Source organism: Dermacentor variabilis, unplaced genomic scaffold, assembly GCF_050947875.1.
Source record: "Dermacentor variabilis isolate Ectoservices unplaced genomic scaffold, ASM5094787v1 scaffold_12, whole genome shotgun sequence".
Lineage (NCBI taxonomy): Eukaryota > Metazoa > Arthropoda > Arachnida > Ixodida > Ixodidae > Dermacentor > Dermacentor variabilis.
The window spans coordinates 19,973,158-19,997,135 of NW_027460280.1; the positions used below are offsets into that span (position 1 = coordinate 19,973,158).

Below are 23,978 nucleotides of genomic sequence, written 5' to 3' on the forward strand. Positions count from 1 at the left end.
CTATTCAGGCGCGCACCCAGTGGCCCATGTTGTCTGCTTGGCAAGACTACACATACCCAATGACCCAAGTTGACTACTAGGTCAGACAGCAACTACCAGCAAGTTTCCTATTCAGGCACGCACCCAGTGGCCCAAGTTGACTGCTAGGTCAGACAGCAACTACCAGCAAGTTGTCTATTCACGCACCCAGTGCCCCATGTTGCCTGCTTGGCAAGACAACATATGCCCAGTGGCCCAAGTTGACTACAAGGTCAGACAGGAACTACCAGCAAGTTGTCTATTCAGGCACGCACCCAGTGGCCCATGTTATCTACTTGGAAAGGCAACACATACCCAGTGGCCCAAGTCGACTACTATGTCAGACAGCAACTACCAGCAAGTTGTCTATCCAGGCACGCACGCAGTGGCCCATGTTGTCTGCTTTGGAAGACAACACATACCCAGTGGACCAAGTTGACTGCTAGGTCAGACAGCAGCTACCAGCAAGTTGTCTATTCAAGCACGCACACAGTGGCCCATGTTGCCTGCTTGGGAAGACAACATATGCGTAGTGGCTCAAGTTGACTACTAGGTCAGACAGCAGCTATATGCAAGTTTCCTATTCAGGCAGGCACCCAGTGGCCCATTCTTTAAAACTGATGGTAGCGCTAAAAAGGACGGACACACGGTGAAAAGAGGACACGACGACGAGGAAACGCTACTGACAACGGGTTCATTTTTTGAAAAAGCTTTATATTTAAGAGAATCACAACACATGCGCACAACCGAACTGCACCAGCCTTCTTTATCGCAATATCAAAAACATGCACGGGAAGTGAAATGATAAAACACCCAAGCATCAAGAAGTGAACACATGACCTATTTAAGAAAAGCCATACGTTACGGTTTTTCAAATTTCCCCAGAAGTGTGCGCTCAGCCGAGTACAAATTTATTGAAACATCACTGATGCACAGACCCGCCTTTTTTGTATGTGGAAAGCTTCCAGCAAAACTCTAGCTTTAGCGCTTGCACTTCTGCCCAGAACCTTTGCTTCTTTGAACCATGGCACGCACTCGCAAACGAACACATGCGAAACTAAATTCGCCAGTTTGCCTTGTTTTGTTAAGTTTTGAGAGTGTTCCCTTAAGCGGTCATTGAGGCAACACCCCGTCTGCCCGATATAGCACTTGCCGCAGGACAGGGGAATAAAGTATACCACTCCTAGGGCACACCTGACGAAGACATCTTCATGCTGCTTTTTGCAACCGCGCTGACCTTCACTGAAGATGCGGGCACAGCCTCGCCAACTTGTTTGGCGCAGAAAAAACAAGCGGCACGTTGCGCCTGCTGGCCACCTGTTTGAGGTTGTGTGAAACCTTATGAATGTAAGGCATTACCTCAGGTTTGGTCTTCACGCGTTCAGGTGCAGCCTTCATTCGTCAGGGACCAAATTTCTTGAGGAGGGTTTCAGCGACAGCTACGAGGACCGAGCAAGGGAAGCCTGCGGCCAATAGCCTGCGAACCTGATAGTCAAAGCTAAAAAGCATTTCGTGCGGGCACGACCTTTGAAGCGCCGATTTCATGCAGAGCGATGCAATTGCTTTTTTCATGGTCTTTGAATGAGACGATTCACAGGGCAAAAGTTCTTTCTTTGCACGTGGGAAATACGCCCAACAGGTGTGTCCCTTAGTTCTCCACAGCCTGAGGTCTAAAAAACGTATCTCGCCATTTTGCGGAAGTTCATGGGTAAAAGCCAGGCATTTACCATGGTCATTAAAGGTAATTAAGACCTGTAGTACAGAATTTTCAAAAGTAATGTCATTACGAGCTTTTAAACAGATCAAAAAATTGTCGACAAACCTAAACACCTTTAAAACCGGGCCTCCAATAACATCTCGATCCAAGAGGCGATCAACATGAGCTAAAAAGATGTCGCGCAAGATAGGTGCAACACAGGACCCTATACAAATGCCATTGCGCTGCAGAAAAGGCTGCCTGTCAAAAAGGATAAAAGTGACACTCAGATAAAATTCTAAAAGCTTTAAAATATCATCAAGAGACACTCCTGCTGTGGACGGAAAAGAGAGTTCGCCTGAATTTTCGAGTCTCCTTCACAGCAACTAAGAGTTCAGGTTGAGGGACGGAATAAAATAAATTCTCAACATCCACAGAGAAAGCATAACCGACACGGCGGTTATTCTGGAGAAAGTTTGTAACTTCTTGAGATTTTTTGGTCAGGAAGGGATCGTTCCCTTTTATCGACTTAAACTTACATAGTAGAAAGCGGCTGACACATTGCTGCCAGGTTCCGTTGTCACTAATAATGGTCCTAAAACGGATGCCAGTTTTGTGAGTTTTAGCTGTGTAGAAAGCATTCAAGGAGTTACCTCTGCAATTGGAGATATCATTGCCTAATTTTGTCAAGTTCAACTTTTTGCAGAAGTTCATGAACCTGGTTTTTACACGCACATCGCTTTTCTTCACTCGCACAAAATTCTTCTCTACTGCTTGCGAGGCTTTTTCCTTGTACATGCCCGCGTGTATGACGACGAAGCCTCCGTCTTTGTCCGCTTGTAAAAGAGAGAGCTTGAGTTCCTTGAAATATGCGACAATCCCGTCTAACACACGTCTCGAGGTACGACTGGCCGTGTTGGGAACAATCTTTGCGATGCTATCTACTCCCTCAAGAAGGCACCTCTCACGGCCTTCTCCTTTGACCTTCTGCGTGATGTTTCTATTGGTGGCTAGCAGGTCGTGCACTGGCACAAATGAATCAACAGCGTATTTTCGCCCTTATTGCAAAACTTGCTGAACCTACATACCCAATGGCCCAAGTTGACTACTAAGTCAGACAGCAACTACCAGCAAGTTTCCTATTCAGGCATGCACCCAGTGGCCCATGTTGTCTGCTTGGCAAGACAACACATATCCAGTGGCCCAACTTGACTACTAGCTCAGACAGCAGCTACCAGCAAGTTGTCTAATCAGGCACGCACCCATTGGCCCATGTTGTCTGCTTGGCAAGAGAACACATACCCACTGGCCCCAGTTGACTACTAGGTCAGACAGTAGCTACCAGCAAGTTGTCTATTGTCACAGCCTAGTAGGAGACGGGAAAGGCGGTGTCGAGGACGTGTAATAGCACTTTATCAGCGCAGTCAACGCGACGTCGTTGTCGTCTGTTTTCCTACTCGCGCGCTACTTCAGCGTCGCTTTCATCGCCTGGCACATACCCGCGGCGACCATAGAGGATGTGGCATTTGCCCCGCCTTTGAAAAGGAGGCATCGTCCCGATGCACCAACATCCGAAGGCTGTGCACAGACGGTGCAAAATTGAGGTCAGGAGTATGGCTTCATACGAAGCACGTGCACAACCTCGGGCAGATGCCGCCGGCATTTGGAACAATTATGGCTGTGGGGGACAACTTCATAATGCACATCGCTGATGCGGCCCAGAACTGTAAACGGGCCGAAGTACCTTCGCAGGAGCTTCTCAGACAGCCCCCGCCGACGAATCGGAGTCCAGACTCACACCTGGTCACCGACGTTGTATGTGACGGGTCTGTGCCGAATATTGTAGTGTCGGGAATCGTATTCATGTTGTTCTTGAATTCGGAGACGCGTAAGCGGCCTGGCTTCCTCTGCGCGTTGTGTAAACTCCTCGGCACCAGTCTCGTCGTCACCGCACTCGTGTGGCAGCATTGCGTCCAACATTTTTGTCACTTCCCGGCCGTAAACGAGGTTGAAAGGCGTCACGCGTGTTGTCCCTTGGCGCGCCGTATCATACGCATATGTAACGTATGGTCAAATCTCGTCCCAGTTCTTGTGGTCGACTTCGATGTACATACTCATCATGTCTGCCAGAGTCTTATTCAAACGTTCGGTCAGCCCATTGGTTTGGGGATGATAAGCCGTGGTCTTTCGGTGAGTGGTACCACTTAGTCGCAAAACGGTGTCCAGAAGCGCAGCCGTGAACGCCGCTCCTTTGTCTGTTATGACCACTGCGGGAGCGCCATGCCTTAGGACGACGGCTTCGAGGAAAATCGCGCTCCTTAGGCTGCTGTTCCACGTTGTAGAGCACCTGTTTCGGCGTATCGAGTGAGATAATCTGTGACGACGATTATCCATCTATTTCCGGCAGTAGACGGTGGACAGGTCCGTGCCAATTTGCTCGAACGGCGCTTGCGTTATCTGGACAGGATGCAGCAGTCCAGCTGGCTTGCCGGGTAGGGCTTTGCGGCGCTGGCAATCCAGGCATGCCTGTGTGTAACGTTTCACGATCGACGCAAGTCTTGGCCAATAGTACTTTAGCCTAATTCTTGCCAATGTGCGGGTGTGACCCAAGTTACCAACGGTCGGCTCGTTGTGACAGGCATGTAGGACTTCGTCGCGAAGAGATGCGGGAATGACGAGTAAGTAGCTGCTGCCACTAGGTGAAAAGTTCTTTTTATAGAGAACGTCGTGGCGTAAGCAGAATGAAGGCAGTCCTCTGGCGAATAATCTCGGCACGCTGCTTGTTCTTCCCTCTAAGTAATCGAAAAGAGGAACAAGTTCTGCGTCCTCGCGTTGCTGGCGTGAAACAGCCACAGTATCTTCCACGCCTAGAAAAGCCAGGTCATCATCGTCGTGCACTGCAGTCTCAACAGGAGACCGAGAAATGCAGTCGGCGTCTGTGTGTCGTTTCCCTGATTTGTAGACACCCGTGAAGTCGAACTCCTGGAGCCGAAGACTCCAGCGCGCAAGCCGACCAGCTGGATCTTTTAAATTAGCCAGCCAGCAAAGTGCATGATGATCACTGACAACGGCGAAACACCGACCATACAAATATGGCCGAAATTTTAGGACGGCCCACACTAGTGCGAGGCATTCTTTTTCTGTAGTCGAATAGTTAGCCTCCGTCCTTGATAGCGTCCTGCTGGCGTAAGCAATCACTCTTTCGGTGCCGTCTTGCCGCCGTACAAGCAGTGCGCCAAGGCCGACATTACTAGCGTCGGTATGAAGAATCGTAGGCGCGTCGTCATCAAAGTGTGCGAGCACGGGAGGCGTCTGCAGCCGTTGCCGTAGGTCGTGAAATGCCCGTTGCTGGTATTCGCTCCACACGAAGGTGACATCTTCTCTGGTGAGATGTGTTAATGGCCGTGCGATGCGTGAAAATTCCGCTATAAAGCGTCGGTAGTAGGCGCAAATGCCCAGAAAACGTCGCACGGCCTTTTTATCTGATGGCGTTGGGAAATTAGCAACGGCAGAGATTTTATCAGGGTCATGTCGGACACCTTCACGACTAACAACGTGACCGAGAAATTGAAGTTCTTCAAAGCCAAAATGGCACTTTTCAGATTTTGAAGTAAGACCAGCTGAGCTTATTGCTTCAAAGACCGCGTTTAGTCTGCGTAAGTGTTCCTCGAATGTGACGGAGAAAACAATCACGTCGTCGAGGTACACGAGACAGGTTTGTCATTTGAGGCCTAAGAGTACCGTGTCCATTAGCCGTTGAAACGTTGCCGGCGCAAGAACACAAACCGAAGGGAAGCACCTGAAATTCGTAAAGTCCGTCAGGCGTCACAAAAGCGGTCTTCTCACGGTCTCTTTCATCAACTTCTATTTGCCAGTAGCCGCTTTTCAAGTCCATCGACGAAAAGTAACGTGCGTTTCGTAGCCTGTCCAGTGAATCGTCGATACGCGGTAGCGGATAAACGTCTTTCTTTGTGATGTGGTTGAGTTTTCGATAGTCGATGCAAAAGCGCAGGCTACCTTCCTTCTTTTTCACCAATACGACAGACGATGCCCAAGGACTCTTAGATGGCCGAATAACCCTGTCCTCAAGCATCGTCTTCACTTGGGTTTGTATTGCCTCGCGCTCTTCCGGTGCTACGCGATAAGGATTCTGCCGAATTGGTCTGGCGTCGGCTTCGGTGACAATACGGTGCTTAGTGAGCGGCGTCTGGCTAACTCGTGACGTTGATGAGAAGCAGCTCTTAAACTCATCGATGAGCTCAAGAAGGCTGTTGCGTTCGACGGGTGACAAGGTGGGACTGATGTCAACCACAGGGACAGGCATAGCCACGGTGGACGTCGCGTGCTCCACTGAGAGGCAGTCTTGTACTGAGGTTAATTCGTCGAAGTAAGAAACAGCCTTACCTTTAACAATGTGTCGACGTTCCCTGCTAAAATTCGTCAGTAGGAGTTCAGCACGTCCGTCGCGTACGTTAATTACGGCCCTGGCGATGGAAACGCCTTGACTCAGTACCAGTGCGTCGATGTGTTCGGCGACGCCAGTCCCGGTGCTCAAGTTGTCGAAGATAACAGGCACGAGGGAACAGCTTCGAGGCGGAAACGTGACGTCGTCGTCGGCAATACGCAAGCGGGGTCGCTGGTGTTCCGCGGGGTAGACGTCGTCTGAGCTCGTAGGAAATGTGACGACCAGGTCATGGACAATAATCACTGCACCGTACTCTCTCAAGAAATCCATCCCCAATATAAGTTCCTTTCAGCACTCAAAGAGAATGACGAGGGTGGCGACGAAGGTTACACCGGCGATTACTATATTGGCTGTGCATTTTCCAATAAGCGTCATCAACTGGCCGCCGGCCGTTCTGATGTTGGGCCCAGTCCACGGCGTCTCCACTTTTTTCAGCCTGTCGGCGAGCTTTTGACTTATTATCGAAAAATGGGAACCAATATCGACGAGAGCGGCCACTTGGTGGCCGTCAATGCAAACGGCAAGATCGGCGCTGACGGCGTCGGTTACAGGGGGTGTGGTTGGAGTCGTCGGAGTTTTAGAGTCGTCGGTCGTCGGAGATGGGGGCTCTTGTAAAGTTAGACGGTTTGCAACCTCACCCCTGGAGGTCGCTGCCTCTAGTTTCCCCGGCGCGGGCTAGGGGACCTGCCCCTAGAGGCGTCAGGAAAATCGCGACGGGTTGGTGGGGTGTAACGAGCCGGAGAAGGGGAACGCGATCGAGCCGTCGCTGAATCTTCCTGCCGAAAGTTTGTAGTATTTTCGTCGCAGGTACGTGCAGCATCAAACACAAGGTAATTGCAGTTGGGAAACCTTGGATACCCAGCTGCGCGGTAGTGGCACGCGCGGTAAACATGTCCTGCTTCGCCGCAATGAAAGCATAGCGGGGGCGGTCAGCGGTGCGCCACAAATCGGTCTTTCGAAACGGGTAGCCGGCAGGGGATTCACCGTAAGACCGAGGCGCAGCGATCGGCTGGCGGCGATACGGCATAGCTGGCGGCGGCTGTGTCTGTCGAAAATAGGGCGTCGGGGGTGGCGGTGATGGCTGCGTGGTAGTGGTTGACGGTGTCAGCAGCATCGAAGTGGCGGGAGGTGGACGACAGACAGCTTCCGCGTAGGTTAATCGTCGCGGCACCGCCTGCCGGTCGAGCAACGAAAAGGCCTGTCGAACTTCCTCCCGAACGATATCAGCGACAGAAGCCACCGCTGGTGCCATAGGAGAAATCCCAAGCTGCCGGATCTCCTCTCGCACAATCTCTCGGATGACTTTACGCAGAGACGTGCCGCAGCTCTCAAGTAGAATTGAAGCATTCACCGGTGAGTTCGTCCGATCATATTGGCGGTACCGTTGCTGTAGTGCCCATTCTATAGCTGTAGCCTCCTTGGTAAATTCTGGAACTGTCGTCGGTGGGTTCCTCACGAGTCCGGCAAACAGTTCCTCCTTCACTCCGCGCAAGAGATAGCGTAACTTTGTTTCTTCGGCCATCTCAGGGTCTGCTCTGCGGAAAAGGCGGGGCATATCTTCTGCAAACATGGCGACGCTCTCGTTTGGTTTTTGAATACGGGATTCGAGCAGGCGCTGCGCGTTGTCTCTTCTGTCGCTAATGGTGAATGTGTCTAGCAGCTGGGTGCGGAAGGCATCCCATGTGGTCGAACTTCTCTCGCGGTTCACAAACCACGTTCGCTCACTGTCTTGAAGTGCAAAATAGACATTAGCCAGCTTTTGCTGGGAGCCCCAGTCATTATAACTGGCGACACGCTCAAATTGCTCTAGCCAATCTTGGGCATCCTCAAAAGCGTCACCATGGAAACTTTCTGGGATCTTAGGATTCTGTAGCGTCACCTGCGATGGAGTTGCAGTAGCCATGGCTAAACTAGGTAGATGCGTTCCTGCACGGTCCTGCAAAGGGTTGAACTCGGGCGTCAGGCCTAGCACGCGGCGACTGCACCGGTGAACAGGAGTTTCGACGAAGGCAGGTGATTCCGTGCTCGATGTATGGTTCCGCGAAAGGGTGCCGAGCAGGAGGCAATCCTACCCAGCATCTCCACCAGTGTCACAGCCTAGTAGGAGACGGGAAAGCAGGTGTCGAGGACGTGTAAAAGCACTTTATCAGCGCAGTCAACGCGACGTCGTTCTCGTCCATGTTTTTCTACTCGCGCGCTACTTCAGCGTCGTTTTCATCGCCTGGCACATACCCGCGTCGACCATAGACGATGTGGCACTATTCAGGCACTCACCTAGTGGCCCATGTTGTCGGCTTGGCAAGACGGCACATACCCAATGGCCCAAGTTAACTGCTAGGTCAGACAGCAACTACCAGCAAGTGTCCTATTCAAGCACGCACCGAGTGGCCCATATTATCTGCTTGGCAAGACAACACATACCCTGTGGCCCAAGTTGACAACAGGGTCAGACAGCAGCTGCCAGCAAGTTGCCTATTCAGGCACGCACGCAGTGGCCTGTATTGTCTGCTCGGCAAGACAACATACAAAGCGGCCCAAGTTGACCTCTAGGTCAGCCATCATCATCATCATCAGACTGGTTAAGCCCACTGCAGGGCAAAGGCCTCTCCCATACTTCTCGAAATGCCCCGGTCATGTACTAATTGTGGCCATGTCGTCCCTGTAAACTTCCTAATCTCATCCGCCCACCTAACTTTCTGCCGCCCCCGGCTACGCATCCCTTCCCTTGGAATCCAGTCCGTAACCCTTAATGACCATCGGTTATATTCCCTTCTTATTACATGTCCTGCCCCTGCCCTCCCCCCATTTCTTTCTCTTGATTTCAACTAAGATGTCATTAACTCGTGTTTGTTCCCTCACCGAATCTGCTCTTTTCTCAACCCTTAACGTCACACCCATCATTCTTTTTTCCATAGCACGTTGCGTCGTCCTCAATTTAAGTAGAACCCTTTTCGTAAGCCGGTTTCTGCCTCGTACGTGAGTACTGGTAAGACACAGCTGGTTATACACTTTTCTCTTGAGGGATAATGGCAACCTGCTGTTCATGATCTGAGAATGTCTTGCAAACGCACCCCAGCCCATTCTTATTCTTCTGTTTATTTCCGTCTCATGATCTGGATCCGCGGGCACTACCTGCCCTAAGTAGATGTATTCCCTTACCACTTCCAGTGCCTCGCTACCTATCGTAAACTGCTGTTCTCTTCCGAGACTGTTAAACATTACTTTAGTTTTCTGCTGATTAATTTTTAGACCCACCCTTCTGCTTTGCCTCTCCAGGTCAGTGAGCATCATTGTAATTGGTCCCCTGAGTTGCTAAGCAAGGCAATATCATTAGCGAATCGCAAGTTACTAAGGTACTCTCCATTAACTCTTATCCCCAATTTTTTCCAATCCCGGTCTCTGAATACCTCCTGTAAACACGCTGTGAATAGCATTGGAGAAATCGTATCTCCCTACCTGACTCCTTTTTTATTGGGATTCTGTTGCTTTCTTTATGGAGTCCGGACTACGCTGGCTGTAGATCCGCTTTAGAGATCTTTTAGTATTTTTACATACGGCTCGTTTACACCCTGATTCCGTAATGCCTCCATGACTGCTGAGGTTTCGGCTGAATCAAACTCTTTCTCGTATTCAATGAAAGCTATATATAAGGGTTGGTTATATAGAGGTCACACAGTAACTACCAGCAAGTTTCCTATTCAGGCACGCACCCAGTGGCCCGTGTAGTCTGCTTGGCAAGACAACACATACCGACCCAGTGGCCCAAGCTGGCTACGAGGTCGGACAGCAACCACCAGCATGTTTCCTATTCCGGCACGCACACAGTGGGCCGTGTTGTCTGCTTGGCAAGACAACACAGACCAAGTGGCCCAAGTTGACTACTAGGTGTGACTACCTGCAAGTTTCCTACTCAGGCACGCACCCAGTGGCCCATGTTGCCTGCTTGGCAAGACAACATACACCCAGTGGCCCAAGTTGACTACTAGGTCAGACAGCAGCTACCAGCAAGTTTTTCATTCAGGCACGCACCAAGTGGCCCATGTTGTCCGCTTGGCAGATAACACATACCCAGTGGCCAAGTTGACTACTAGGTCAGACAGCAACTACCAGCAAGTTGTCTATTCAGACACGCATCAAGTGATCCATGTTGTTTGCTTGGCAAGACAGCACATACCCAGTGGCCCTAGTTGACTACTAGGTCAGACAGCAGCTACCAGTAAGTTTCCTACTCAGGCACGCACGCAGGGGCTCATGTTATCTGCTTGGCAAGACAACACATACCCAGTGACCAAAGTTGACTACTAGGTCAGACAGCAGCTACCAGCAAGTTTCCTACTTAGGCACGGACCCAGGGGCTCATGTTATCTGCTTGGCAAGACAACTCATACCCAGCGGCGAAAGTTGACTACTAGGTCAGACAGCAGCTACCAGCAAGTTGTCTATTCAGGCACGCTGCTTCTGGTGCTGCTGCTGCCTAGCACGACGCGTCTGGGGATGGTTCAGAGTATGGCAGCAGCATGGCAGAGAGGAATGTCGACGCGAGAAACTCGCTTGCATCTTTCCATGGCGTGTCATGTGCACAAGGCCACCTGGAGCTCCCTGGGTGTCGCCACGTTAGCCTCTTGACAGCTGTAATTAGCCGTGACCCTCCTCGAAGGCATTGCGGAAACTGCAGCGCTTGCCTTTATACCAACGAGCAAGTCCAGAGGGTATGTAGATGGAACTTTAGGGAGTAGGAGAGGAGGCAGAGAATGAGCTGAATCAACGCAGTCGCAACGCGAGTGAATAACAGCCTTGTTACTCTCGCAGTTCCCACTTAAGGGGAGAGGGCGGGATAAGGAAAAGATGTCGTGAGAAGGCAAGGAAACAGCGGTTGCGGACGAACTGAATGTACGGTACGGCACGCTTCTGCTATTTCTGAAAAATAAACGCCATGCAAATTTTTCAAGTGGACAACTGACGGAGGGCAGCAAGTTAGGGGACACTAGGGTAGCGGTCGCACGTCAGATCAACACTGCTGTGCCCGCCGCGGTTGCTTGACGGCTATAGCCGTCAAGCTACCGCGCAGGAATGCCATATATATATATATATATATATATATATATATATATATATATATATATATATATATATATATATATATATATATATATATATATATATATATATCCTGCGCATTCCATATAATATATGGCATATATTATATGGAATGCCATTATGCCATATATGGCATTGCTCGAGGTCGCGGGTTCAATCTCAACCGTGGCAGCCACATTTCGACGGGAGCGAAATACAAAAACGCTGCTACAATTAGATTTGGGTGCACGCTAAAGAACACCAGGGCGTCGAAATTAATCGGGAATCCACCACTGTGGCGTGCCTCATAATCCGATGGTCGTTCTTGAACGTACAGCCCCATAATTCAACTAATGTTTAACACTTCTGCCACGATGCGATGTGCCATACCTTCTCAGAGATTACGAACGATTGCGCACAACATGTCTCCTGCGTGTTCTGTGTAGTACGCAGACAGACAGAAGTGGTGTGCGCAAGGTAACGATTATCAACTCACCACTCTCGCATTGGACTAAACGCTGAATAAATTACACATTCGCCCTCAACGTCACCCGTGATAATCGTCGCTCGAAGCAAACAGCATAATACGCTTAAAAATTAAATTTGTGGTTTCAAGGTGCCAAAACCGCCATCTGATTATGAGGTACGCCGTAGTGGGCGACTCCGGATTTATTTTGACCAGCTACGGTTCTTCAACGTGCAGTTCAATCTAAGTACATGGGTGTTTTTACATCTCGCCCCATCGAAATTCGGCCGCCGTGGCAGGGATTTGATCCCGCGACCTCCTGCTTAGCAGATAGAAAGCTTCACTTACGTGGATTCCTGCATCAAGGCAGAAAGCTGGGCTACTTGGTGTGTCATCATTATTCGAAAGACTAGCGCGAAATAGCAGGGACACAGACAGAGAAGACGACAGGACGAGCGCTCGTCCTGTCGTCTTCTCTGTCTTTGTCCCTGCTACTTTGCGCTAGTCTTTTGAATAATGAGGATTCCTGCAGTGCGTGTGATCCGCATATTTTCTTTTTCTTTCTCTGCCATCGCCGCAAACAGCTTGCATTTGTGGTTTGGTCGCGAAGGTATACACACATGTTGATTGAACTACACGGATACTTTTCTAAACTTCATAAGTTACTCCATGACTACTTATGCTCCGCAGAGCCTTATGTTTGCGAATGAACAGCTTACTTGTCCCTAATGCTTTGTTTGTGATTTAATAAAACTTTATTTATAATTTGCGGTGCAATGACATAATTTTTACGAACTTCGCGTAACGAGGAACACCATACAAAAAAGAAGATAGAGACAGGCGCTCGGGTCGCTGGAGCTAACCGGCGCTTTTTTTTTTTTCGACAGAGAGCACTTATCATTATCGCTTCTTTTCCATCCCGGTTTCATTACTCACATGCTGAGCAGTCATAGAGCCGCTGATTCAAAGTCACCTCTCACACAGAGGTGGTCTTTTCATATTTCGCTACCAATCCTTTTTTTTTCGGTAAATATGCATCCGTCATTCAACACAAGTGAGAATTTGTCCATTCCTTGTTACATTACACTTTTATATAGATGGTTCTAACTTCTAACAATACACATCGGATGAAGCGATGCGCGTTCGCTCAAGACGATCTGCGAATGCGTACATGGCTCTTGAACGCCCCGTCCGGTCGCCGCTGTTTCTGCACAAACTAATTGTAAAGAGTAGAAAGCGTCGTCAAGGCATCGGGTATTGTCTTTACTTGTGATCCTTTTGAGCGTACAATACGCAGTACAAAAGGAGCGTAGTGGCTTCTTCACTGCGCACAAGAGCATCTTATGAGGCCCAAGAACTGACTGAGGAGAAGGATGTTCCGCTCCAACATGTCCGCGACCATTTCCTCTGCAGTTTTTAGGTTGGCTGAAGATATTGACATGCCTACCGCCAGTAGCATATATTCAATGTGTGATTAAGCAAAGGACAATGTTCATGAATAAATACTTTGTATTCCTGATTAAAAGAGCGAACAACTCGCGGGGCTCCGCAGCCAGAAGGTCCGTCGGCTAATGATGGCAGCACTGCTGATAGCCGCAGCTACAGGCGGTTTGGCGAAGCGCTGCAACTAAAATGCAACAAGAGACGTGCATGGTGAGTATCCGCAATTTAGGTATAGTTGAACTTTGGAGCAGAAAAATTTCTTGGGCCGTCCTGCTCACGGTGGCGATGAATATAGACCTGTTAGGGAAGCGAACAAGACTTGAAGCGACTGAATGCTGTTCGAGAGGCAGCTACCATATAAGGAGCTGTCAGCATTTGCACTGTCGTCGACACTAACAGCGAACACTTTTCCTTGATCAGAATCACTAACGCCCTACAGGAAGTCTTGATGCCTTGGCAGATTAGCGGTCTCGCTTTCTGTCCCCGCCAGTGTCGTCTTCTTGGAAGCAAACACCCCGCTTGGACTTTGGACCCATTATAGCTTGAAGCAAATGCGGTGACTCTGATGTGCGCGTCTGCCGCCGAACTGTTCACATGACAGCGATGGGTAAAGTGTTGTCCAACTACATAATCTATTTTTCAGAGCGGGTAGCAGTGTCTTCAGAAAGTGGCTCAAGATGTGCCTTGCTGCACGGATAATTCACGTGCCACGTCGAGGACGGGGAAGGAAGTAGGGTGGACCCTACGCGGCACTGCGCGCGCGGAACTCGGCATTCGCACACGGGTCTTGGGGTCGACTTCTTCCCAAGTTTCCCGTTTTCTATTCAATGAAAAGTATGTTCCATTCGCATGGAAGCGACCAGCACGTTCGATAAGGATGATTAGATGGGCATGTCATCTGAGACCTTGAGCTGTGCTGTTTCTGCAAATGCACGCGTAAATGTGTTTTCTGAAACATGAGTGGGCCTGAGTAGTCTACCTAGATTGGTGAACAATCATTCTCTTAAATAATGCCGTAAATTCGAAAGGCTAGGCGATTTCTGCGCACACGCCCAAATGGACAAACGACAACATCGTTAATCGACCACACGCTCATAGAACGCTTAAATGAGCTTGGCTTGTTGCGGTCTCATCGCCATCATCTTACACCTACCTGAATCACTTGAAGCGAGCTTTCGAAGTTGCGCGGTCGTTAGCGGCAGCATTGCCGTTTGTTCCCATATCGAAAACTGCGGTGACTGTCGACGAAAGAGTGGCCTTATGGAATGGGGCCGCCGAGCCCGATGCGTATAGTGGCGGCCTCCGTCTCCCAGGTAACCAGCGTTGTCCGTCGGCCAATCGATGGTGGCATCGACCAATCTGAGATTCCTGACACAGTGCGCCAGTGTAACAACAGCCGGGATTATTCTATCGCGAGTATAACAAGGATGACAGGCATGGGGCACGCAAGTGATTTCTTATTCCTTGACCGCTTGGTCTCAAACTCACGCCACATGGGCAGTACTGCTCACCTGTGGGCGGGCCAGTTTTCGAAACGCTTGAACAAATTGGGGAGGAGGTGAAAGGAGAAAAGAAGTGAGCTCCGCGAGCTGTGTGTTTGAGACCATAGGTAGATCAATAAATAAAGCCGACAGAATGCACCTTCAGTCTCTAAGTCGCGCTGAGAGTAATTCCCACGTCGACGACTTCCATTTGCAATTTTATGCATTATATTTCATTATATTTCAGTAGCTGCGGGAGCATTGCGATATCACCGGCAATGAAAGTGCCGACAAAGCTTCTTCACATGGAGAAACCAAATAGGGACGGGTGGGCGAGGCCGGCGGGGGTGCGGCAGCTTCCGACTGCGGAGTTCTAGGGTTGGGGAAAGCCTAACAACCTCCACCAAATACGTAACGCGGTTTAATTACAAAGCCAGATCGATAAACAGGCAGGTTTGTTGATCTAATAATATAATAATATTTGGGGTTTTACGTGCCAAAACCACTTTCTGATTATGAGGCACGCCGTAGTGGACGACTCCGGAAATTTTGACCACCTGGGGTTCTTTAACGTGCACCTAAATCTAAGCACACGGGTGTTTTCGCATTTCGCGCCCATCGAAATGCGGCCGCCGTGGCCGGGATTGTTGATCTAGCGTCAGGCACCGAGCGCACGATGCGCCCGAAGCACACGCCTGTTTTCTTCGCCCCATTGCTTGTATGGTTTTGGTTGAATGCATGTATTTTGCTTTTTTATTTGGTTAAGTAAGAAGTAAGACACCTTAACCTTCAGTTGACCTTCATTCTATTTTTACTGAATGATTTCTGCACTGCACTAACCCATGGGACTGTCAAGACAGCCTTGCGAATCGCTTGCAGTGTTGTCACAGAGTAGTGTGAAGTCAGTTAATGGTAGTCTTGATTTTTTACAGCGCAGCTGTTTAGCCTCTAGTTGGTCGGCATTTTTCGTGCCCACGTCCGTCAGCAAAAATGTGGGCCAATCCCGGCGGCAGGGCAGGGCTAGGAGCAGTGGCTCAAACCCCCGCAAGGCACAGGCCTCAAGCAGTCAGAAAAAGTGATGCAAACAGTGTATACATTCTTTGAAATCACGCATACAACATACAGAACAACATTTGTTTCAATAAATAACAAGTAGAAAACAAGCATTCGGTACCCGCCGTGGTTGCTCAGTGGCTATGGTGTTGGGCTGCTGAGCACGAGGTCGCGGGATCGAATCCCGGCCACGGCGGCCGCATTTCGATGGGGGCGAAATGCGAAAAAACACCTGTGTGCTTAGATTTAGGTGCACGTTAAAGAACCCCAGGTGGTCAAAATTTCCGGAGTCCTCCACTACGGCGTGCCTCATAATCAGAAAGTGATTTGGCACGTAAAACCCCAAATAAAAAGAAAACAAGCATTCAAACCACGTAATTGATGATCAAGCGCTCCTGATAACAATGCGAAGTACGTAGCGCTCCCCGCATACGTTTCCCGGTAAACATTCCTGCTGCGCAAGCTGCCGCGCCGATGGCAGCTTGCGCCGTCGTGGGGAGTGACGTGCACATAGCCTTTCGCATATACAAAAGAACCAGCCTAGCAACTGACTTCAATGTTGTTGCGGCACCGCTATGGGCGGCGCTATCAAAATGATCAATACTCACATTACTACCATTAGTCTAAAATACCATTATTATAATTACTCTAAAGCAATAAAGCATTGAATAACCCCCTCAGCAATTGTAGTGGTGGTTTTCAACAGCTTCGTTGGACATCCTCTTTCACAGCGCCGGGATGGCGAGCCAATTTTTGTCCATGTTTGTTCCGAACATATTGACACGTGTACTTATCTTCATCTAGCGACCACGTTTCGCCGCCTAACAAATGTTCTCGCACAGCGCAGGACGCGCCTGCATGTAAAAGAAGTTTCTGGAATGTCATCGATGGTTCCGTCCACTGTCTGCGCATGTCTGTGTGTTACGTTAAAAAATATACACTATCGTGCCTTGTAGCATGGACATACTCAGGAATTCTGGATATTGCACGTTCACCATCCTGTGGAACTTCACGGCAATGCGCATGCGTAATTGAATGGGCAAGATGTTAAACAAATTTATTTATATATATTAGCCAAGTATCAACGAGTTTCAACTGTCTGCGCCAAGAGGGTAGTCTTTTGTAACAACATATCCACAGGGGCGTAGCCAGGCGGGGGGGGGGGGGCTTAAGCGGCTTCAGCCCCCCCCCCCGCTGAAATTTTTTCGTGCTTTCCATGCACCACCCACGAAAGCAATCCCCGGCGCCGGAAATTATTCTGAATTTTGTCTAGAATGTCTTCTTCACGCTCGAAAAGACATTTCACCGCGAACATAGTGAACTCGGGCTGGATTTCGCGGCAACGCTCATGCACCGGGAGTCACATAACGCAAGCAGCCCCATCCGAGGGGGAACCACCGCAAGGGGGCCAACTCAGCGGTCTTGTTCCACATGAGCTCCCGATTCAACGTGCACTTCCTGCGGACTGCAACCTGGAAGCGCCAGAACTTCTGCATCATTCGACGCAGCTCGAAAAGCGGCATTCAGAGAGACCATCCGCAGCGCTGTGAGTTCATTTTTCACAGACTTACACGCTTTGACAGCAGGAAGGCGGCGGTCTCTAAGCTAAGCCTACGGAGGATTGCCAAGCTTTGCTCCCCGAGGCCACGCGCCTCGCGCCTCGGCCACGAGCCGCCTGCCCGTGCCCGAGCTTTGAGACCGAGTTTTTCGCCTCGTAAACCATCTGCCCGCCGCGTACTGGCCCTTCGAAGGCGGGGTACGCTTCATTTCTTGCTCAAGATGGAGTATCAAGTGGCAGGGGAGGATATCTCCCCGGAAGAGGTTACCCAAGATCAAGGCTGGCAGTCTGCGGGGGCCAGAAGGGTTAGCGCCAAAACGCACACGGCTGACACTAATGCGCCATCGCCCTAGCCGGGAGCGCGCCGTGGCAAATCGGGTGGTGCTGCGCTAAAATCCAAAGTGATACGAGCGAGACGAATGCCCTCACTTCCTCGAGACGATATCAAGATTGTGATCAGGCCGCCAGGTGGACTCAATATCTTCAAGATTGGCGTTGTTACGGTGGCTGACGCAATACACGCCGCCGCTAGCATCAGTCAGGAAGATCTATGCCAAGATACTCTACGCCCGAATCTCCAACAAAATATTATGGTTGCCAGTACTCCCAAGCGCGAGAATGCGAACCGCTACGTCCGGATGAGGCAGATGCTCATCTCGGGCAAGGTATATGAGCTCAGTGCCTATGAGACGGCCCCGCACTCCACGTGCAAGGGGGTGATCCGCAACATCCCTCTTCAAGACGGCCCTGACGTCATCGATGCCAAGATTGTCAAGGCCAATAATCCACTTGCCTAAGCAGCGAAGAGAATAGCTCAAACCGGCACGGTCATCGTCGCGTTCCCCGGGCATCGTGTACCGAACTTTGTCAGGTATGGACCATTACTCATGCAGTGCTCACTCTACCGCAAGCAAATCGACGTGTGCTATACGTGCGGCCGCCTCGGTCATCGCGCCGACGTGTGTCCCAATCCAGGTGACGCTATTTGCAGTGGCTGCGGTGCTCCTAGTCCCGATGAGCAGCATCAGTGTACCCCCAAGTGTAAACTCTGTGGCGGCCAGCATCTCACGGCTAATAAGGACTGTGCTCAAAGGTTCAAGATCCCATACATCGCGCGTCGTCGTCGCAGTGAGCGCGCCAACATGGCCGGTGCCGCGTCACCGTCCCCTCAGCGGCGCTCGGACACTGTGGAACTCGTCCAGGCTTCGTCCACTCCGGGTGCTCAGCGCAGAGTACGCTCCCGTTCCAGGGGCCGCTCGAGAGTCCGTTCCGTATCCAGGGCCCACTCCGACTCCAGGGCACGTTCCGGCTCCCGCCGTGGGTCCAGAGAACGGGCCTGTTCCCGGGGACGCTCCGGTTCTCGGCCTCGCTCCAGCTCCAGGCCGGGGCGCGACACGTCGAGGGGGACCAGGTCCCGCTCCCGCACGCCCACCGCCCTTAGAAGCAAGTTCACGCTCTCCTGGGCCGACAAGGTTCGAGGGGGACGTGAGGGTCCAAGAGGTGACGACTCGCCTAGCGACTCGCACCACGCACACGAGTTCGAGGAGTTGCGACGAGTTAACGAGCAGTTGAGGAAAGAAAACGCGCAGGTTATACAAGAAATGCGCAGGCTAGCTGCGGAGATGGCGGAGATTAGGAAACTCGCGCTTTCACCCTCCTCGCCGCAACCCGCTTTGGCCCCGGTCGCCATGGATACGTCCGAGACATCCCACGCGGCTCGCCCGCCCAAGCGTCGAGCGGTAGAGAACAGAGAGGAAGACGAGACTATAAAATTGCTCTCAGAACTCAAGAATGCCTTCGCCAGCATACATGCTAGCTTAGCAAAGGTCCAGGAATCTATAGCGCACCCAAAAATGGGCTTAGGTGCACTCAGTAAACAGATAAGCAAACTAGAAGACGTCGATGCCAGGAGAGAACCCAGCCCCGCTCCTTCGCAGGTCGCAGCACGACGTCATGTACTAGCACCACCGACGGAGGGCGCGATTCTCAGGGCCGTTCAAGCCTCCTCTCAGCTTAGCCATGGATAGTGCGGACGAGAACTTTAGTATCTGGCAATGGAACTGAGGAGGGTTTCCCAACAAGAAGCCGCTTCTGCAGCAATATTTAAGAACTCTCACGGTTAAGCCCAAAATCATCGCTATTCAGGAAGTTGCAACTAGTACTCCTATCAAACTCACAGGTTATCTGGTAGCATCCTCACATTCAGGAGGTAGGGGAGTTGCTACCCTTGTCAACAAAAGGTACGATTGCCTCTGTCGCGACCTCGGCGCACTTGGTGATGGCATCGAGTACGTAATGACTGAAATCCTCATGAATCCACCCAGAAAGGGCCTCAGAAGAAACAGCCTCTTTATCCTCAACGTATACTGCAGCCCCAGCTACCGCAGGGCGAGGGCGAACTCTCTCCTCAAGAAGGCCGTCAGCCTGGCCGGTGGGCACCCCCTTGTAGTCGTCGGGGATTTCAACGCCCCACATAGGGTGTGTGGGTACACCCATGACACGCCCAAGGGACGCGAACTGTGGCAGACTGCGATGGAACTGGACTTGACCCTTATCACCGATAAGGATTTCCCCACTAGGAGAGGCAACTCCGCATGCCGGGACACTACCCCAGACCTCTCGTTTGTCAAGAACGTAGGGGAGGTCAAGCGGGTCAACACGGCTCTAGACCTCGGAAGTGACCACTACGTCATCGAAGTCTCCCTCCCGATTGCCCGCTATAAGACGAGGAAATTCAAGCTGATCGACTGGGACGTTTTCCGCAAGATCAGAGCCGAGCGCGCACCGATGGCCGAGACAGATATTGAAGGTTGGTGCAAAGAGATAAGGGATGGCGCCGCGGCGGCAACCAAGGAGGTCGTCACTGAGCTCGACATTGACAAGACGGATAGCAGGTTGGCGCACCTGCTGGAAGCCAAGCAAGCCTTCCTCACGAGATGGAAGGCGCAGAAGCATAATAGGAGGCTCCGCAAGAAGGTTTAGAAGGTTAACAGGGAGATCGAACAGCACTGCAAGAACCTGTGTAAGCAACAATGGGACGAGCTCTGCGAATCCGTCGAGGGTCAGCTCAGATCAGGCAAGAGCTGGGGTCTGCTCAAACACTTTCTCGATGAGGGCAGCACCAGATCCAGCCAGACACGATCCCTCGCGCGAGCCATCCACCTCGCTACGGACTCTACCCCGGACGAGTTGATTGTCGACATGCTCATAGACAAGTACCTGCCGGTCGCGGATAGCTCTGCCCCTACCCAGTTCCCGGACTACGTGGGGTGTGCGGTGCCGGAGTTGGACCAGGACTTTACCGCGGCCGAGATCCGAGATGTCCTCTTCTCACTCAACGTCAAATCTGCCCCTGGTCCAGATGGCGTCACTAACAGGATGCTGAGGAATCTCGATGATGAGTCGATCGATTTCCTCACTGAAAGGATTAATGAAGTCTGACGTAGTGGACAGGTCCCCACGCAGTGGAAGGCGGCCTGCATGGTACTGCTCCCCAAACCCGGTAAAGCACCAGGAATAGAGAATCTAAGACCAATTTCCCTGACGTCGTGTGTCGGTAAGGTTGCAGAGCAAGCCCTGCTCAACCGGCTCAAGGTGCACATCGAGGCCAATGACATGTATACCCATAATATGATTGGTTTCAGAGTCGGCTTCTCGACACAGGACGCCATGAAGCTGATAAAGCATCAGATCATCGACCGGAGCACGGGTGATACCAGAGCCATCCTTGGATTATACCTGCAGAAGGCGTTCGACAATATCTCACACGAGTTCATTCTCCAGTCTATTGCCGGCCTCGGGCTCGAAAAGAGGGCCTACGACTTCGTCCGATCCTTCCTTAGCCAGAGAACTGCCAAGCTCAAGATCGAAGGATACCTTTCGCAAGAGATCACCCTCGGTTCACGCGGCACGCCTCAGGGCTCAGTCATCTCGCCAACATTATTTAACATCGCAATGATCGGACTTTCTAAGGAGCTCACGAAGAATCAAGGAATCAACCATACCATCTACGCAGATGACATCACCATCTGGTGCGTCGGCGGGAGCGACGGCCAAGTTGAAGCCGCCATGCAGAGCGCCATCGATGCGACCGAGCGCTTCCTCCGCCCCACTGGGCTCAGATGTTCTCCATCGAAATCTGAGCTACTTCTCTACAAGAAAAGACCCAGAGGCGGCGGCCATCGTGATTGGAAACCGGCGTCCGAAAGCGAAATACGGCTTTTCACTGGTGACGGGTCTCCGGTGCCTAGAGCGGACTCGCTCCGAATATTGGGGATGTATATCGAGTCTAACGGTTCCAATGGAACCGCACTCAGAAAGATCACCGCCAAGAAGGAGAGTGCTCTCGGCCTCATTCGGAGGATCGCCAACAGGCACCGGGGAATCAAGGAAGACAACCTCATCCGCATTATACATGCTTTTGTTCTCTGCCACCTTTCATATTCGCCGGCCATGCATAATTGGCATATTGCAGAGAGGAATAACCTCAATCCACTCATCAGAAAGGTCTTTAAGCTCGCCCTCGGCTTACCTGCAAGCAGCAGCAGCAGCGGCAGCAGCAGCAGCGGCAGCAGCAGCAGCGGCAGCAGCAGCAGCAGCAGCAGCAGCAACAGCCTGGTTACGCCCACTGCAGGGCAAAGGCCTCTCCCATACTTCTCCAACTACCCCGGTCATGTACTAATTGTGGCCATGTTGTCCCTGCAAACTTCTTAATCTCATCCGCCCACCTAACTTTCTGCCGCCTTCTGCTACGCTTCCCTTCCCTTGGAATCCATTCCGTAACTCTTAATGACCATCGGTTATCTTCCCTCCTCATTACGTGTCCTGCCCATGCCCATTTCTTTTTCTTGATTTCGACTAAGATATCATTAACTCGCGTTTGTTCCCTCACCCAATCAGCTCTTTTCCTATCCCTTAACGTTACACCTATCATTCTTCTTTCCATAGCTCGTTGCGTCGTCCTCAATTTAAGTAGAACCCTTTTCGTAAGCCTCCAGGTTTCTGCCCCGTACGTGAGTACTGGTAAGACACAGCTGTTATAAACTTTTCTCTTAAGGAATAATGGCAACCTGCTGTTCATGATCTGAGAATGCCTGCCAAACGCGCCCCAGCCCATTCTAATTCTTCTGATTATTTCAGTCTCATGATCCGGATCCGCAGTCACTACCTGTCCTAAGTAGATGTATTCCCTTACGACTTCTAGTGCCTCACTACCTATCGTAAACTGCTGTTCTCTTCCGAGACTGTTAAACATTACTTTAGTTTTCTGCAAATTAATTTTTAAACCCACCCTTCGGCTTTGCCCCTCCAGGTCAGTGAGCATGCATTGCAGCTGGTCCCCTGAGTTACTAAGCTAGGCAATATCATCAGCGAATCGCAAGTTACTAAGGTATTCTCCATTAACTCTTATCCCCAATTCTTCCCAATCCAGGTCTCTGAATACCTCCTGTAAACACACTGTGAATAGCATTGGAGAGATCGTATCTCCCTGCCTGACGCCTTTCTTTATAGGGATTTTGTTGCTTTCTTTATGGAGGACTACGGGGGCTGTGTAGCCGCTATAGATATCTTCCAGTATTTTTACATATGGCTCATCTACACCCTGATTCCGTAATGCCTCCATGACTGCTGAGGTTTCGACTGAATCGAACGCTTTCTCGTAATCAATGAAAGCTATATATAAGGGTTGGTTATATTCTGCACATTTCTCTATCACTTGATTGATAGTGTGAATATGGTCTATTGTTGAGTAGCCTTTACGGAATCCTGCCTGGTCCTTTGGTTGACAGAAGTCTAAGGTGTTCCTGATTCTATTTGCAATTACCTTAGTAAATACTTTGTAGGCAACGGACAGTAAGCTGATCGGTCTATAAGTTTTCAAGTCTTTGGCGTCCCCTTAATTATGGATTAGGATTATGTTAGCGTTTTTCCAAGATTCCAGTACGCTCGAAGTCATCAGGCATTGCGCATACAGGGTGGCCAGTTTCTCCAGAACAATCTGCCCGCCATCCTTCAACAAATCTCCCGTTACCTGATCCTCCCCAGCTGCCTTCCCCCTTTGCATAGCTCCGAAGGCTTTCTTTACTTCTTCCGACGTTACCTGTGAGGTTTCGAATTCCTCTAGACTATTCTCTCTTCCATTATCGTCGTGGGTGCCACTGTTACTGTATAAATATCTATAGAACTCTTCAGCCACTTGAACTATCTCATCCATATTAGTAATGATATTGCCGGCTTTGTCTCTTAACGCATACGTCTGATTCTTGCCAATTCCTAGTTTCTTCTTCACTGCTTTTAGGCTTCCTCCGTTCCTGAGAGCATGTTCAATTCTATCCATATTATACTGCCTTATGTCAGCTGTCTTACGCTTGTTGATTAACTTCGAAAGTTCTGCCAGTTCTATTCTAGCTGTAGGGTTCATCATCATCATCATCATCATCAGCCTGGTTACGCCCACTGCAGGGCACAGGCCTCTCCCATACTTCTCCAACTACCCCGGTCATGTGCTAATTGTGGCCATGTTGTCCCTGCAAACTTCTTAATCTCATCCGCCCACCTAACTTTCTGCCGCCCCCTGCTACGCTTCCCTTCCCTTGGGATCCAGTCCGTAACCCTTAATGACCATCGGTTATCTTCCCTCCTCATTACATGTCCTGCCCATGCCCATTTCTTTTTCTTGATTTCAACTAAGATGTCATTAATCCGCGTTTGTTCCCTCACCC

General features: G+C 50.6%; 1 protein-coding gene across 1 annotated transcript in view; it reads right to left on the bottom strand.

The window, feature by feature from the left end:
* The window catches only part of LOC142566239 (uncharacterized), a 137,648-nt gene extending 123,207 nt beyond the window's left edge, over positions 1-14,441 (bottom strand). The window contains exon 1 of the mRNA XM_075677079.1: positions 14,318-14,441. The gene's annotated coding sequence lies outside the window, so the exon portion shown is untranslated. The remainder of the gene's footprint in view (positions 1-14,317) is intronic.
* Positions 14,442-23,978: the final 9,537 nt, after the last annotated feature.